We start from the raw sequence: 16,574 nt of genomic DNA, 5'->3' as shown, positions 1-16,574 counted from the left end.
TTAATGAATTCTTCCCTTAACTGCACTTATTTGACCGGTTCAAGAATTCTTTCTGGAACACAGTCAAGAAACCTCCTCTGTGCAGTTTGAGGTTTCACTTATCTGGCAGGAGAGACCTCCCCAGGTGGGCCTTCCTGACAGAAAGATGGCTGTCACAGGACACTTCAAAACAGATTACACTGAATTTTAGAATGAATATGGAGATTTTTGCCATACAGAAAATAAAGTTGATTTGATTGATTTGTCACTTAGCCTCCTAATTATTTCAATCCTGGGTCTGCTAATCCCTGGGATTACCAGAAAAGTTTATAAAGAGTATTTGGGCAAGCAGATCATTTTAACAAGTTTTCAGGAGTCAAATTTGAGTAACTCTTCCCTAATTCTTGATCTTCCTCTTTTCATTCTTCTTTTTCAAAGAATATTTCTCCCCCAAGGTTTCTTTTATTTTCAAGAGAATAGTATACTTCTCAACCTCTTTGAAATATAACTTTACCCCAGATGTTAAATCTTCTGGATACAAAAAAAAGAGGGCAATTCAAAACAGTCATCACTACTTAAAAATGTAGATAATTCTATTGACTGTAACAAAACCTTTCACAAATGATTTTCTTAGATATTTTTTATATTGAATTCAAAACTTGAAGAAATATCTAATTGAGATGTCAGTGGATACAGGATTATGAATAAGTTTTTATAGTAAATCACTGCAATTTTTGTCATAATTCTTTGAATTATGAAAAGGTTCAAATAATTGGGTAAGATATTTATAATAAAGCTTTTTCTACTCCCACTTATTTCTGAGAACTAGAGTTTTCAGTGCTTCAATCTGTAAAAATGAGCATATATGAATTGGAATAATGCAACCCTGTTATATTCTAGCAATAAGCAAGACTCATCTATAATACTTGAATTGGCATGACAAACATTTATTAGGGCATGAATTTTCCCGAAATGCTTTTTAAAAGAATTGTATTTCAAAATCTTCCACGTGTTTATGTTTTGTTCACTTAAAAAAATAATAATTCAATTCAATTTAAATTTAAATGTAAGTAAATTCAAAAGAAAAGAATACATAAAACTGTATGGCAACAGAAAATTGAAATTTTAAATTATTATTTTTTTCATATTATCAATATTTGGCTTTCTAGCACTAAAACAATCCATTTAATTGGTAAATATTCTGTAGGGTAAGTGCAATGGCATGGGTTCTGGAGCTGTTTGTGTTTGAATAGCCCATGAATGCTTGAGGGGTGGCAATCTCAGGCAGGGATGGCAGTAATAGATTGGAAACAGTCATTTCTCCACCAAATTTCTAGGATTTTTATAATGGTGCAATAAGGAAGAGGGGTCTTAAACATATTATTCATTTCTTCACAAAATAATTCAGGCAAGGACAGAGCCAAATGTGGCATTTTTGCACTTGAGCATTTTGAAGAGACTTCACCACTGTTCATACGAGAGTTGTCAGCTTTTTCATATCCTGGAGATAGTGACAAAGTTCCCCAGTATTGATGGTTCCCTAAGCATTTTCTTCATCACTCTCAGTAATGAATTATTATGAAGACTTTATTAAGTAATGAATATCACCACCAGACCATTCAGGTGAGAATCCAAATGTCATCATTGCAGATGTCATCTTCCAGACATCATTTTCTGAGGGTCTTACTCTAAAACTGGATTTGCTTTCATAAATGGACAATTGAATGCCCACCAAAATTGGGCAGTGGTTTTATTTTGAAATGTGTTCTTTGTGTATTTTCAACTGAAAATTTTAAAAATTGTGTTGACTGAAATCAACATGATTATTATGTTTCAGAAGGGTAGAGTTTATTCATAGTCTTGCTGAGGGCCATAACCTAAGAGCGGCCCACCCATGTGCTTTGATAAACTGTTCTAAAGCTCCTTTGTTTGGAGACATCTTAAATACTTTCTTTACAGAAGTGGGTATGTGTGGAAAGGTTACATTTATCAATACATTAAGCAGTGGAGCATGAATACATGTAGTTACTTTCCTAAAATATCATGCTAACTATGTATGAGAGGAGGCAAGGATAAGGATCTCACTAGGTGGATTTTGGGGATGGATAAGGAATTTGTGACATTATCTTATCTACTGCCGACCAGAGAATTCCTGACTGACTGTATTTTGGGCAGAGGTTGAAATTGCAATTAGGTCAGGTATGAAGTCCTTTTTGGTGACTTGGCCTAGCATAAGTGACGCCATGTTGGGCCTGTCTTCTTTTTTCAAACAGTTGTCTGAGCGGACATTATAGAATCTTGTACTTTCTTGATAGAAATATCCCCCTGCATGGGATTTTCATATTCAATGTCTTTTAAAGCCATAACTGAAAAAAGCATTGTCTGTAGTCCTATATTTCTAGCAATTATCTCATTGAGAATATCTGAATGCACGAAGCTCTTGCTGTGTTTATTTTTATTCAATACAGCTGTCTGCAAGGATCAACTGTCATTTTCAGGTAGTGAAAAATTTGATATTGATTTGTACCACTGTTATATCAATGCATTAGTTTTCATCCAGAAATAATTATGTCTCAGCTAAACCTCACTCATTACAATACTACCACTACACAAAGCTCAGTTTGTTAGATTGTGGAGAAAGCAATGTGGTATAGTACCAAGAGCAAGGACTTTAAATGAAAAAAGTACCAGATTTGAATCTCTTGTTTTTCTGTCACCTTCTGTTACCATCTTTTAACAAAATTTTTAGCAATGTGGTTAATTGCTCTGTAATTGGCATTTTATGACATAAAAAAATTAAACATCACTAATTTGTGATGATTAGATAAATTTCTATTTATGTAAATGTACATATGTATTATATTATTTATATATAGTGCAACAATAGGACATCACAGAGGTGGGAATAAATATTACAGTGATAGTATTGAAATTTGATTATTTTATAGAGATAATAGATTGACAGAGAGCAAATTCTTCAATGTTATAAGAAATATTAGAATAGAAAAGAAGTTGTAAAGGCCACACAGTTCTCTGCTTCTTTTCCTTCTGCATTTCTTGGTCTGTTTTAAATAACTGAGTTGAATTTCTTCAGATTATTTTTGCACCTAACATGCTGGAATTCATTGCAAAAAGCAATTTATTCTTAATCTCACAAGATGTATTTTATTTTATGGAAAATGTAAGAAAACACCTATTAGAGTTCTTATTGTTCTTTACAGTGTAAGTCTCCTTTACCCTAGAAGACCCATTTACAAATCTTTTTTAAAATCTTTGTAGATTTAACACCCCTAGGTATTAGAGACTACTAAATGATAGAACCAAAAGGACACTGTTCTATTGCAATAAATTTGTTATAATGGTAACCTTTTAAAGTGAAAAAGATAATTTTAACCCTTCTCTTAAATGTTTTTTGGAACTTTTTGTGTTCATTTGATTACATTTCAAGAACAGGAGTTAGTTTGGAAGGTCAATATATCACTGCTCAATGTTAATAGTGTGGTGTCTTTTGGGGAAAAGGTATTTTTCAAACCACAAAAAGAGTGCATTTTAGCTGCATGTACCTTATCTTGAGCTTGATATTGAAATGAAATTGTCATTGCTTATAGGTGTGGCTTCAGGTATCAACTCCAAACTGAGGAAAGAAATGATGTACTATTTACTAAATTATGAACACAAATGTTGATTTAAGTCTCATTAAAATTAAAATTATGAATATTCATAACAATAAATCTCTAGGAGAAGAGGTGCATTTTAGATACATAGATACTGACATAGGCAGCAATACTATTTTGTAAAACAAATGTTGTTATTCAATGTGCTTGTCATTGCTTAATGCTAATTATGCCTCAGGAACTGTAAACATTGTTTTGGTCACTTTAGGCTTTTCTTCTTCAAGCACACACGTGTGGGCATGGACACACAAAATTATATTGTTGCTATGGTAAAAGAATTTCTCTGAAAAAAAGTTTGCTTCAGCTTGGTATAATCAGATTTATTATGTTCTAAACAAACTTTATGCTTTTGAGTAGATACTTTTTAACTCTTGTGGGATTGACTGTTATTCAGTTGACATACATAAAAATCCAGGAAAAAGACCTTTTGTAATTTTGTATTTTCCGCAACAGCCATGAGATCCTTACCAAATGCAAAGGAATATTTTTTCTGTATCTGGATGTTGTTTTAACACTTGGGGATGTTTATCCTGCATTCTTATAATTTAATAAAAGTTCTTTTAACTTAGCAAGTTATCTTTTACTTGACTAATGTTACTTGAGTTCAGACATAAAACCATCTTTATAATTTCAGAGCCCAGCTATTATTAAAATTTCAATCGAAAAAAAATCTAAATAGTCTAACTTTGTATGTTGATGCTTAAAAAAAAAGAATCACAAATTTCTCTGCAAGTTGAAAGACACATTTTTTAAAAATCTTCTGTTTTTGCAATTAACTGTACTAATTCCTTTGGCTAATCGCCTAGACGTCCATGGAAAGAAATATTTAGAGAATAAGAAACACTTAAAAATTTTTACATGAACATATTTGGAAAAGACAAAAATAAAATATGCTTACCTCTCTGATAGGCTTAAAGGAATTTTAATTTTATAACAGTTAATTCAACTTTGAGTAGATTTTGTGCTAGGCACAGAAATTTATATTTTATCAATGCATGACTGATAGTGTTACAAATATACAGAATATTCATACTACCTGTACTATTATTTATTAATATTTTAATGAGTGATTTAAAGGTAAAATATTTAATTAAAAAAATGTAAGAGGAGAAAGAAGAAAATTTTATTATATAAAAGAAAACATTAAAAAATGTAACAGTTGTAATTATTAAATGTAAAGTTTGTTACTGATATTGTACAGAATTACACCATATATGGGAGTTGGCTTCTAAATTTGGCCAATAAATGAAGAGTGGGCAAAATAACTCCCAAAATCTCCTTGGGGTGTGTCACCTAGAAAATTGCTATACCATTTTTTTCCTTTTTTTTTTATTTTTATTTTGTTGTCATTAATCTACAATTACATGAAGAACATTATGTTTACTAGGGTCTCCCCTTCACCAAGTCCCCCCCACAAACCCCATTACAGTACTGTCCATCAGCATAGAAAGAAGCTGTAGAATCACTACTTGTCTTCTCTGCATTGCACAGCCCTCTCCGTGCCCCCCCAAACACATCATACATGATAATTGTAATACCCCCTTTCTTTTTCCCCACCCTTAACCCTCCCTTCCCTCCCATTCTCCCCAGTCCCTTTCCCTTTGGTAACTGTTAGATCATTCTTAGGTTCTGTGATTCTGCTGCTGTTTTCTTCCTTCAGTCTTTCTTTGTTCCTATACTCCACATATGAGTGAAATCATTTGGTGTTTGTCTTTCTCCGCCTGGCTTATTTATACCCTCTAGCTCCATACATGTTGTTGCAAATGGTAGGATTTGTTTTCTTCTTATGGCTGAATAATCTTCAATTGTGTATATGTACCACATCTTCTTTATTCATTTATCTACTGATGGACACTTAGGTTGCTTCCATTTCTTGGTTATTATAGATAGTGGCTTTTGGACGTAGAGTTCTATAGATGTCTATTAGGTCCATCTGTTCTAGTGTGTTGCTCAGTGCCTCTGTGTCCTTACTTATTTTCTGTCCAGTGGATCTATCCTTTGGAGTGAGTGATGTGTTGAAGTCTCCTAAAATGAATGCATTGCATTCTATTTCCTCCTTTAGCTCTGTTAGTATTTGTTTCACATATGTTGGTGCTCCTGTGTTGGGTGCATATATATTTATAATGTTTATATCCTCTTGTTGGACTGAGCCCTTTATCATTATGTAATGTCCTTCTTTATCTTTTGTTACTTTCTTTGTTTTGAGGTCTATTTTGTCTGATACTACTGCAACAACTGCTTTTTTATCCCTGTTGTTTGCCTGAAATATGTTTTTCCATCCCTTGGCTTTTAGTCTGTGCATGTCTTTGGGTTTGAGGTGAGTCTCTTGTAAGCAGCATATGGATGGGTCTTGTTTTTTTATCCACTCTATTACTCTGTCTCTTTTGATTGGTGCATTTAGTCCCTTTACATTTAGGGTGATTATTGAAAGATATGTACTTATTGCCATTGCAGGCTTTAGATTAGTGGTTACCAAAGGTTCAAGGTTATCTTCTTTAGTATCTTACTGTCTACCTTAACTCGCTTATTGAGCTATCTTAAACACTGTTTGGTGATTCTTTATTTTTCTCCCTTCCTATTCCTCCTCCTTTGTTCTTTATATGTTGGTTATTTTATTCTGTGCTCTTTTGTGTTTCCTTTAACTGTTTTTGTGGGTAGTTGATTTTATTTTTTGCCTTTAGTTAGTGTTTGGTGGATCTGCTTTCTTTGCTGTGATTTTATTTTCTCTGGTGACATCTACTTAGTCTTAGGAGTGATCCCATCTAAAGCAGTCCCTCTAAAATACCCTGTAGAGGTGATTTGTGGGAGGCAAATTCCTTCAACTTTTACTTGTCTAGGAATTGTTTAATCCCTCCTTCATATTTAAATGATTATCATGCTGGATACAGTATTCTTGGTTCAGGGCCCTTCTGTTTCATTAATTAAACAGATTTTTTAATTATATTAAATTATATATATATAATTTATATATATATATATATATAATTTATATATATATATATATATATAATATATATATATATATATATATATATATCATGCCATTTTCTTCTGACCTGTAATGTTTCTGTTGAGAAGTCTGATGATAGCCTGATGGATTTTCCTTTGTAGATGACCTTTTACCTCTCTCTAGCTGCCTTTAAAACTCCGTCCTTGTCCTTGATCTTTGCCATTTTAATTATTATGTGTCTTGGTGTTGTCCCCCTTGGTTCCCTTCTGTTGGGGGTTCTGTGCACTTCTGTGGTCTGATCAATTATTTCCTTCCCCAGTTTGGGGAAGTTTTCAGCAATTATTTCTTCAAGTACATTTTCTATCCCTTTTTCTCTCTTCTTCTTCTTCTGGTACCCCTATAATGTGGATATTGCTCCTTTTGGATTGGTCACACAGTTCTCTTAATATTGTTTTATTCCTGGAGATTCTTTTATCTTTCTCTGTGTCAGCTTCTATGCATTCCTGTTCTATGGTTTCTCTTCCATCAATGGCCTCTTGCATCTTTTCCATTCTGCTTATAAATCCTTCAAGAGATTGTTTCATTTCTGTAATGTCCTTCCAGATATCATCCTTTAGCTCTTGCATATTTCTCTGCAGCTCCATCAGCATGGTTATGAGCTTTATTTTTAATTCTTTTCCAGGAAGATTGGTTAGGTCTGTCTCCTTCTCAGGGTTTGCTTCTGTGATCTTGGTCTGTATCAAATTCTTCAGCCTTTTCATGGTGATAAAGGTATTTACGGGGAGCTGGCGCGTGTGTTGGCTAAGAGAAAGTCCCTTCTTGCTGGTTTGTGGCCTTCCTCTCCTGGGAGAACAGTGACCCCTAGTGGCTTGTGCTGGGTAGCTGCATGCAGGCAGGGTTTTAACTCTTGCCAGGCTACTGTGTAGTCAAGCTCCGTGGTTGCCATGGGTGTGGCCACACTCAGTATGCTGCTCCGTCTCCTGCTCCAATATGGCGGAGCCCCTTCAGAGTGGAGACAGGCAGGAGGCTGTTTATCTCTGTTAGGGGCCTCCGAGCTGCACTGCTTCCCAGAAGGTTAGGGCGTCTGGTGTTCCCTGGGATTCCCAGCTGCTAGACTAAGTGTCCTGGGATGCTTCAGTCCAGCTGTGGGGTCCCTGTCCCTTTAAGACTTTCAAAAAGCACTCGCTTTTCTTTGTCCCAGGTGCGCTGACTGCGGGGACCCACTCACAGGTCTTACTGTTCCGTTCCCCTAGTATCCTGCACACTACGCACTGTGTGTCTGTGCTCTGGTGTGGGTGGCTGGGCTGGCTATTTAGCAGTCCTGGGCTCCCTCTCCCTCCCCACTCTGACTCCTCTCCTCCTGCCAGGAGCTGGGGTGAGGGGCCTTGGGTCCCGTCAGGCTGCGGCTTGTATCTTACCCCTTTTGGGAGGCATTGGGTTCTCGCAGGTGCATGTGTAGTCTAGCTGTTGTCCTGTGTCTTCTGGTCTCTCTTTTAGGAATAGTTGTATTTGTTGCATTTTCAAAAATATATATGGTTTTGGGAGGAGATTTCTGCTGCTCTACTCATGCCACCATCTTGGTTCTCATCATCTGCTATACCATTTTTAATATGCCTATTAAAATTTATTTTTCCTCCTGTGTTAGGATCATTTTCTTTAAAGTTGTGTTGCTTATAGAAGCAGCATACCACTAAAAATGTGTGCTTTTAAACAATAGAATCATACTCAGATGGATGAGATGCTCAGATAAGAAAAGGCAGAGTGAGTTTGAGACCAAGTGAGAAAGCATCAAATTGTAGGTGGCCATTCACAGCCTTTATGTTCCTTCCTGAGAGGGGACAAGGATAGAAATCACTGTGGCATTTATATTTTGTTTTCCTTCCTTTTTAACACATTTTTTGCTAAGTAACATGATTTTTTAAGTTAAATATATATATATATAAAATAAGATTCAATTATAAAATAAGTAGACTATATTATTCTATTTAAAAAACAGAGAACTGTTAAAATGATCCTCAATAAGAATATTGAAAATATTATCAATCAGTATAGTTTAGGTATATGATAGATGTATGATCAATAGTTTAGGTATACAAGTACATGATTCTATACAAATGTAAAACAGTTGTATTATTTCAACATACCACTCATTTTTGTACAAAGTTAGAAAAGTTAAAGGTACTCTTTTATTCCTTTGAGCAGGCAACTGAGAATATATTTCTAAAAAAATGCAGCATATATTTTGTTCAAAACCTTTCCTTTGAAGAAAGTCTTAAAATTTTCTTTAAAGGGAATCTGCATAATATATTCTTCTCATTGTATTACATTATTTCTCGATGTCTGCCATATGATGCAAGATATCTTTATCTACTCATCACTGCTATCTCTTCTGTAAGAAAACATTTACTTTTCTTTTATAATTATTAAAATAGCTTCAGTGTGATATTCAAAAGAAATAGTATGGGTTTTCCAATAATATAATGGATTTTGCTTTTTGTGAGTTGTTGACAAGTGAGCAAAGTTAGAAATCTATGGAAGATATACTCGAAAGACAGCCACTGTCAATTTTATCCCAACCTGTATTTACTGTCTATGCAATATGAGCCATTCAAAAACTAGGGTCTGTTTTACCCCTCTTAAATCTGGGCTGGCCTTGTAACTTGCTTCATTTGATAGAATGCAAGGCAGTGCTGTTGTGCAAGTCCTGGATCTGATAGTTTATTTGTTATTTATTTTTATAATTGAAATATATTTTACATATAACATTGTATAAATTTAAGGTATACAACATGTTAATGTGACACATTTATATATTGTAATACAATTGCCATTGTAGTGACACTACTTCTTATCACACCATATAATTATTTCTTTTCTTGTTGTGGGAAGAATTAAGGCTTAGTCTCTTACCAAGTTTTATTATTATAATACAGTACTATTATTTATATTCACTATACTATTTATTAACTCTCCAGGGCTTATTTGTCTACTTGTACATGCTTGTAGCCAGAAATAATATTGTTTCATGTCTGGTAGTTTGTTTAAGAAGCGCAGTAGTTTCTGCAATATATCTGGGAAAGCCACTCACCATGTATGAAATCCCACTTTCCTAAGTCTACTATGCTGTGAGGAAGCTCAAGCAAGACACAAAGAAATGAAATATGTAGGAAAGCTGAGAAAATGGATAGCAATGAGAACTGAGGCTCTTGCATAAGCCCCCAGCTGACCACAGACATTCTAGTAAGCCCAACCAAGACCTTACATACTGTGGAGGAGATAAGGCATTGCTGCTCTGCCCTACCTGAATTTCTAAGCCACAGAATCATGAGGAACTAAAGCAGCTGTTATATTGGGGTCGGTCATAATGCAGCCGGAGCTAACATAATGAAGCCACATTCTGAAGGATCTGTGGATGCTCTGTCTGATAAATAATAACAATGGTAAACTAATTACTATTTTTTGATACCTTACTGTGTTTCTGTAGGGGTTTTACATACAAATTAACATGCAGTTTTTACCCCTTGGCAGCAGATATTACTACTGTCCTTAGTGAACTAAGACTTAGAGAAATGACTGGCACAGATATTTAAAACCAAGGACAGCCAAGACTGGACCTCATGTCTGACTTCCTTAAACTCCATTCTTCAGCTTTGGGAGGTGCTCAGCTCCAGAGGCTGAGGAAGAAACTGGTCCTGGGCTCTAAGCAGGTCTCTGTCTTGGGCTTTTGTGTATTAGCTTCCCACTGCTGCCATACCAAACATCAGCAAATTGTGTCCATTCAAACAACACCTATTTACTATATTGCAGTTGTGTAGGTCAGACATCTGGCAGGCCCTGCTGGGTATTACAAGGATATAGCCAAACTGCACATAAATTGATTTAAAGTACACTTTCCAAATTAAACTGAGATTACATTTTATTCTGGTGTTGGAAATTACTTCTTATGAAGGAATTTTGTTGTTTAATATTACCTATTGAGATTTTGCCTGCACTATTCTAGTTTAGTTTTAATTTCAATCAACTAAAGTAAGCCTATAGGAGCATATATTGAAGGATTTAAGTTTATTCAATTGATCAACCACTTTTTATACACTGACACTTTCATGTTTTTAGTTTCAACAAAAATAAAACCATAACATAAACTAGAATATCACTGATCACTTTGTTTTACTTTTACAATATCTAACTTCCCATAAATTGTGTAGTAAATGTCAGGTGTTATATATGTTCACATATGTAGAGTCACATGTATGGAAGAATCGAAGAAAACTAAAGGCAACAGGTGTCGTTCAAAAGTGTTAATCTAGTGCATTTGAAGAAGCTAACCAGAGATTGAGATGTTCAGATTCAGTGTTAGATCAATAAAATGAAATCATAGCTATCAGTTTTCCTGAGTATTAGTATTAGGGTATAGACAATGAGGAAGGTAACTTGCCAAATGAATATTTATAGAATCTTCAAATTGTGTCAAATTCCCTTTCAGAAATATAGAGCATTACAATTTGATTAATAACTTACAGTCTGTATATAAAGAGGTTTATATTTATGAGATTTTATTTTCATGAATGAATAAATAAATGTCATACTTGAAAAGTGTATGATAAATGTGATAAGTGTCAAACATGAAAAAAGCTGTACTTTTCTATAATTTGAAAGTGCAGGCTTATAAAAAGTGTTACTGCTTCTACACACAGACAAGTGTAAAGCAGATTCACTTCATTTGGATTCATGAAAGACTGAGCTTGTATGCAGTCAATAATGAACACATGGGTTGATTAATTCCAGACTATATTCTTCAGAACATCAATACCTCAAAGATTCTGCTTTTTTTAAATTGGGTCTTTACAGAATTTAATTTAATGAGGATTCTAACATAACTTTTAAACTTCTGATTACTATTTGTATTTTATTTATAGTGACTATTTTTTAAGTTATATATATTAATAATGACATGAGTTTAATTCATATAAAAAGAGAACTCAATACTTTAAAATATTTAATCCAACAGGCTCCCTAAACAATGCTTTGAAATAGGGAAGGACAATATGCCCCAACTAAGTTTAAGTAGAAGAGGTAGGGAAAGGAGTCAAATCTTAGTCCAAAAGTTCTTTTCACTATTCTTTATGGTTCATTACTTGACTAGCTCCTGAGACAGGGCACCTAGATGTCCTCCTCATCTTCAAGGAACCACATATAGCTGATATGTAGCTGAACATCTGCACACTGTCTGGATAACCAGCAAACATAACAATCACCCAGAATTTGCTATGTCTGCTTTCCTTTCTTTTTTGACTTTTTTCATCTTTTAGTCTTTTGGCAATGTTGACAACAGTTTCAGAGAGATTGTAGAGTTGAATTGTACATGTAAATTTAAAAAGAAATTGAACTGAGATGTAGAGACAATTTTTAAGAAATTTAGAAAGGAAAAGAAAAGGGCCTGGATCAAAGGGGTGTTTTATAAGATAGGCATAGTAAACATGTTTAAAGCATAAGGAACAGTTTTCAAAAAGGAAGAGGAAAAGAGAAATGAGGCTTTAAGATAATGAGGCAGGTGGTGGTGGGACATAGGCAGATAAAGTTCAGGACCCTTGTAATAAGCCCCAGTCCAACTCAGCCACTTAGACCTAAGTTGCTCTGATTGGTTGTGCCCTATGCAAATGAAGCTCAGACATGCGAAGGTACATAGACCTCAGCTACTCTATGCAAACAGATTATTGTACTTTCAGCCAATCAGGATTGGTTGTGATGTCATTAATTCAGTTCTCTTACTGTTCAGGGGGTGGTTGGGACTTTCCCGGGTGGGTGGGACTTTCCCTCAGTAGGCAATATAAACCCCAGACACAACAGCCCTGACAAGTCTCCCCTTAATATCCTTTAAGGTTGAAGTGGAACCATCCAGAATATTTATCATAATCTTTCTAAAATCAATTAATTATGTACTTTAATCTTATCCACAAAATATGTTCACAGAAACACCTAGATTAGTGTTTGATTGAACAATTTGGGACTATAATCTAGCTAAATGAGTATCTGAAAGGACTAATACATTCTCCTGGAAGATAAGTGGGTACAAGGACTTGCGGTGATCAAAAGACTAAGACTCATGATTTATAAACATGAATTTGTTTTTTATAACTCCACTGAAAGAAGCCAGAGTCTGAGGCCAGTACATCTTAGAAGTCTCAAAGTCTAACTATTTCTTTTCTATATAAGTAAACCATAAACCCTTTCCAAAAACCACTTTGAGTGTGCTCAGGTGACCTTAATTTAGAAAGAGGAAACTTCACCACTTGAAGGAGAGGAGAGATGTAAACACTCATAAAATTGGGAACTTTAGAAAGACTGCTTAAAAGGTACTGAAAACTTATATTTAAGGACCACAGATTTTATACAGAAAAAGCCACGCCACACGATACATAAGATTATAATTTATCCTGAGGATTAAATACTGAAGGTCTGTTCAATCACAGCATTGTCTGGGAAAGTTAAATAAAAAGGATCTTTTTGCTGCCTGAGGTATAAAATTTTAGAGTATTTAACATGTGGTTCTGATGATTATAGAGACTGATTTCCTCTTCAGAATTTTATATCTCAACAATACAAAGTCCTGTGCCTTCTGGAATATTGTGGAGGTGAAAAAACAGTTCCAGTTTTCCTTCCTGGTCTATATTCTCAACATTACCCGAATTGTTATAAAGAAGTTTAGTGAAAATAGGACATAGTGGACTAGCACCTCCTTTTCATTGTGATAGCTGGATGGAGGGCTGTGGGAATGTGGTCAGTGTCAAAATGAGATCGGCCGAAAAGGAAAAATACAGAGGGTAGAAGGACTAATGAGTAAGAAGGCACATTCTCATGCGATGATTGCCCCCATGGCCTTAAAAAGTGCTCAGGATTAGAATTTATGTAAAGTGTGACAACTGACAGCTTCTTTCAGATCACTAGAGATCGTCACACTATGGTATGCATTATTTCTTTAATAGAACCAAACATTCCCTTTTAGACTTTTTTCTTGTGTGTTTATGCCAGTGTTTAGTGTAAAAGAAAAATTAGAAAGATGGAAATTATAATCATTAGTGAAATGTAATGGTGGATCAGTCATACTATGGATAGATTACAAAGTTGTTGAGATTTTATTGGTTGACGCATTTGACCTGATAATTTATCAATTAATAATTTATTGGTATAAGTGTGATTAAGATAACTGTAGGCACTTAAAAAAATTCCATTCATGAAAGCTGGTAGAGTTTAGGAAGGCCAACTTGTAGTCTCTAGAGGCAGAATATTTTGTTTAAATATTATAGTTAGCCTAACCCATAATATTTACTGTATCCTTTTGATCAAGTGTATCCATTTGAAAAATGACCAATTTTATTTCATTTAGAATGCATATTAATAAACCGAAGCAGTTCACACCATTGAGAATGCAAATAAATCCACATTATTTTCACAATTATAATTTCTTTGGTTTTGAGATCATGTAGTCACTGGTGCCTCCAAGATTCAACCCAATAAATACATCATATTTTGTGAATCTGAGGCAAAGACATTTAACAAAACATTGCTTATTTTATTAAAAAGTAGGCTACACCTAAGTCATAACCAGCACTCTTGAGAAGTAAGTACAGTGGTGGGGGTTGTTTTCTCTGAGACTAAGTTGCAATAGGATGCCACCCCCAAAGTCTCAAAATTATTTATTTTTATTGTATAGCTCTGTCTTGCATCTGGATGGGAATTTTTCCAAAAAATAAGTTGCAAGGAACTGTGTACCTATTATGTACACAATAACTAGAATATGCTGCAAAACCTCTGATATTCTTTTTCTTTTCTCTCAAAGAACATTGGAGCCATTTTAGAGGAAACATCCTTGTGAAGACTCACTGAATGTGTATAGTTGCAGATCTAATCTTAGACTACAAAATATATAATTCTCCTAAATTCAATATGAAAAAGATTTGAGACACTCTTTTTAATAATATAGGTTGAAATTATTTAAACTTATCTGTATGCTTTCTTTAATTTCAGCTATTTTGGGAACCCAACTGAACTCTTCTTTCTGTTTCCCTGTGATTATACATCTTGACCTCGGGGTAGCAGACATTGAGAGAATAAAAGAAACTTCAGAAATACAACAAATTTCTTGGAAAGAGATAATTTCTTTCAGGATACATATTCATAGAAAATATGTTGTCAAAATTCAGAGCTAAGGTTTTGATATTCTTGTAGAGGTTATGGCATAAAAAGTTATAGTTTAAAAAGGCTGTTGGGATTTGGAAGTGGGAAGAGAGGGTAAACCATTGAAACAAGGGTGATTTCCCTTCTAATCAGGTGAAGAATGTTTATGCCAGAGTGGTCTTTAGAAACTTAAGTCTATTGTTGAATTTGGGAATGAGCTAATAAAGTTAGAGTTCATCCAAAATTATCTGACTCTTATGGAATGTGTGTGTTTGTGAATCTATGACTTCACTGTGCAGAAAAACGCTATGAATATTATCATTTAGTTTAAGACAGGATAGTCTTTGAATCCTAACTTTGTTGTATTTTTCATGTGTCACTTAGCTTCTGTAAGCTAATATTTTCATCTTTATCATAAAGGTCATAATTCCTTTCCAAGTGTCTACTGTGATTATTTATGATTACATCTAAATACAATCAATCACAGATTATAAAATGAAATTAATTTACTCCTGTGGATAAAATGAAGTTTCCTGTGGCCTGGATTGTTACCTGTCCATGATTGGCTAGCTCACTACACATGTGTGGGCAATGCGTCATTATTGACTCTATATAAAGAGCTCTTCCCAGTGCCCTGGGTGACATGATGGCACAGCTGCAAGGCTGCTGGAGAGCAGAACAGACTAGAGTGGTGGCAGCACTAAGAACAGAGGCCCAGAAGACGGTTGTGTGGGCAGAGAGGCCCAGAGGCAGAGACTGGCTTGCTGCATGCAGACTTGCTCTGAGTGAGCGGAATTTTAGTGATTGACCTGCCACTGTGGAAATATAGTTGGGTATAAACTCTGTCACCCAAGAACGTTCTATTGTCATTTCTTTGGTTACATTGAATCCATAGCAAACTTGCCTGGGGCTGAAACCCATTGACAAGACGACTCAAAATAAAGAACTGGATATATGACCTGATATAAATAAAGTGTCATATTTGAATAATTTCAGTCTAAGTATTTAGGGATTCTGTTAATTATTCTTATAGATTTAGTTGACAACCTATAATTTTTATCCTTTACTTGAAGTGACTTTGTGATATGCTCTTCCAACAGTAACCAGTATTTGTGGTATATTGGTAACAGAAAACATCTCAGGCTGTCAGCTGTAGTCCTGGACTGGAAAGTAGAGGACAGAGTTAGGGGCAGACACCAGCTGTTTTGGACACTTGCAAATGTTCCTATTTTATAACCATCAAGAATGTGATAAAAGATTTATTCTTCCCTCACTTCATTTACTAGCAAACGGTGCCAAAAAAACAAAAAGTTCTTTCAAACAAGTGGACAACAGCATCCAAAAAACTAGGTAACATCCTGCAATAGAAAGTGTCATTCAAACTGGACCCAGTAATTTAGTAAGAAACTCATTCCAGCTAATACGGCCTTTTATCTGAAGATTGAATACTCCTAGCACTGTTTCCAGTCCCTGTGGCAGATGGTCAGCGGAGGAGAAACTGTCCCAGTCAGCACATCTCCGTCTTTAAATCCCCACGTACGAGTCACAGATGGCACAGGGAAAGCTGCTTCATGCAGCAAGCACTCTGAAAACAGACCTCAGTCCACCTGAGACGTGCTATTAAAGGTAGGTCTGCCTTGATTGTAAATGAGCCAAAATCCATACTCTGCCCTGGGATAATCAGATCACTGAACATAGAACAGTGTAATCTCTAAAACTATGCATTGTCAGAGTGAGGAGTTACATGCACACAGTATATTTAAATCTACTATAATGTACATAAAAATCACTTTAAG

At 34.9% G+C, this 16,574-nt stretch overlaps 1 pseudogene; it reads right to left on the bottom strand.

Annotated features, from left to right (window-relative positions):
- Positions 1 to 2,463: 2,463 nt before the first annotated feature.
- Positions 2,464 to 2,596, bottom strand: LOC140844603 (U4 spliceosomal RNA; annotated as a pseudogene).
- Between the last annotated feature and the right edge of the window lie 13,978 nt (positions 2,597 to 16,574).

The sequence above is a fragment of the Manis javanica genome, chromosome 1, assembly GCF_040802235.1.
Source record: "Manis javanica isolate MJ-LG chromosome 1, MJ_LKY, whole genome shotgun sequence".
NCBI classification, from domain to species: Eukaryota; Metazoa; Chordata; class Mammalia; order Pholidota; family Manidae; genus Manis; species Manis javanica.
The sequence above is the reverse complement of the archived record's forward strand: the minus strand, read 5'-3'. Positions and strand labels throughout refer to the sequence as shown.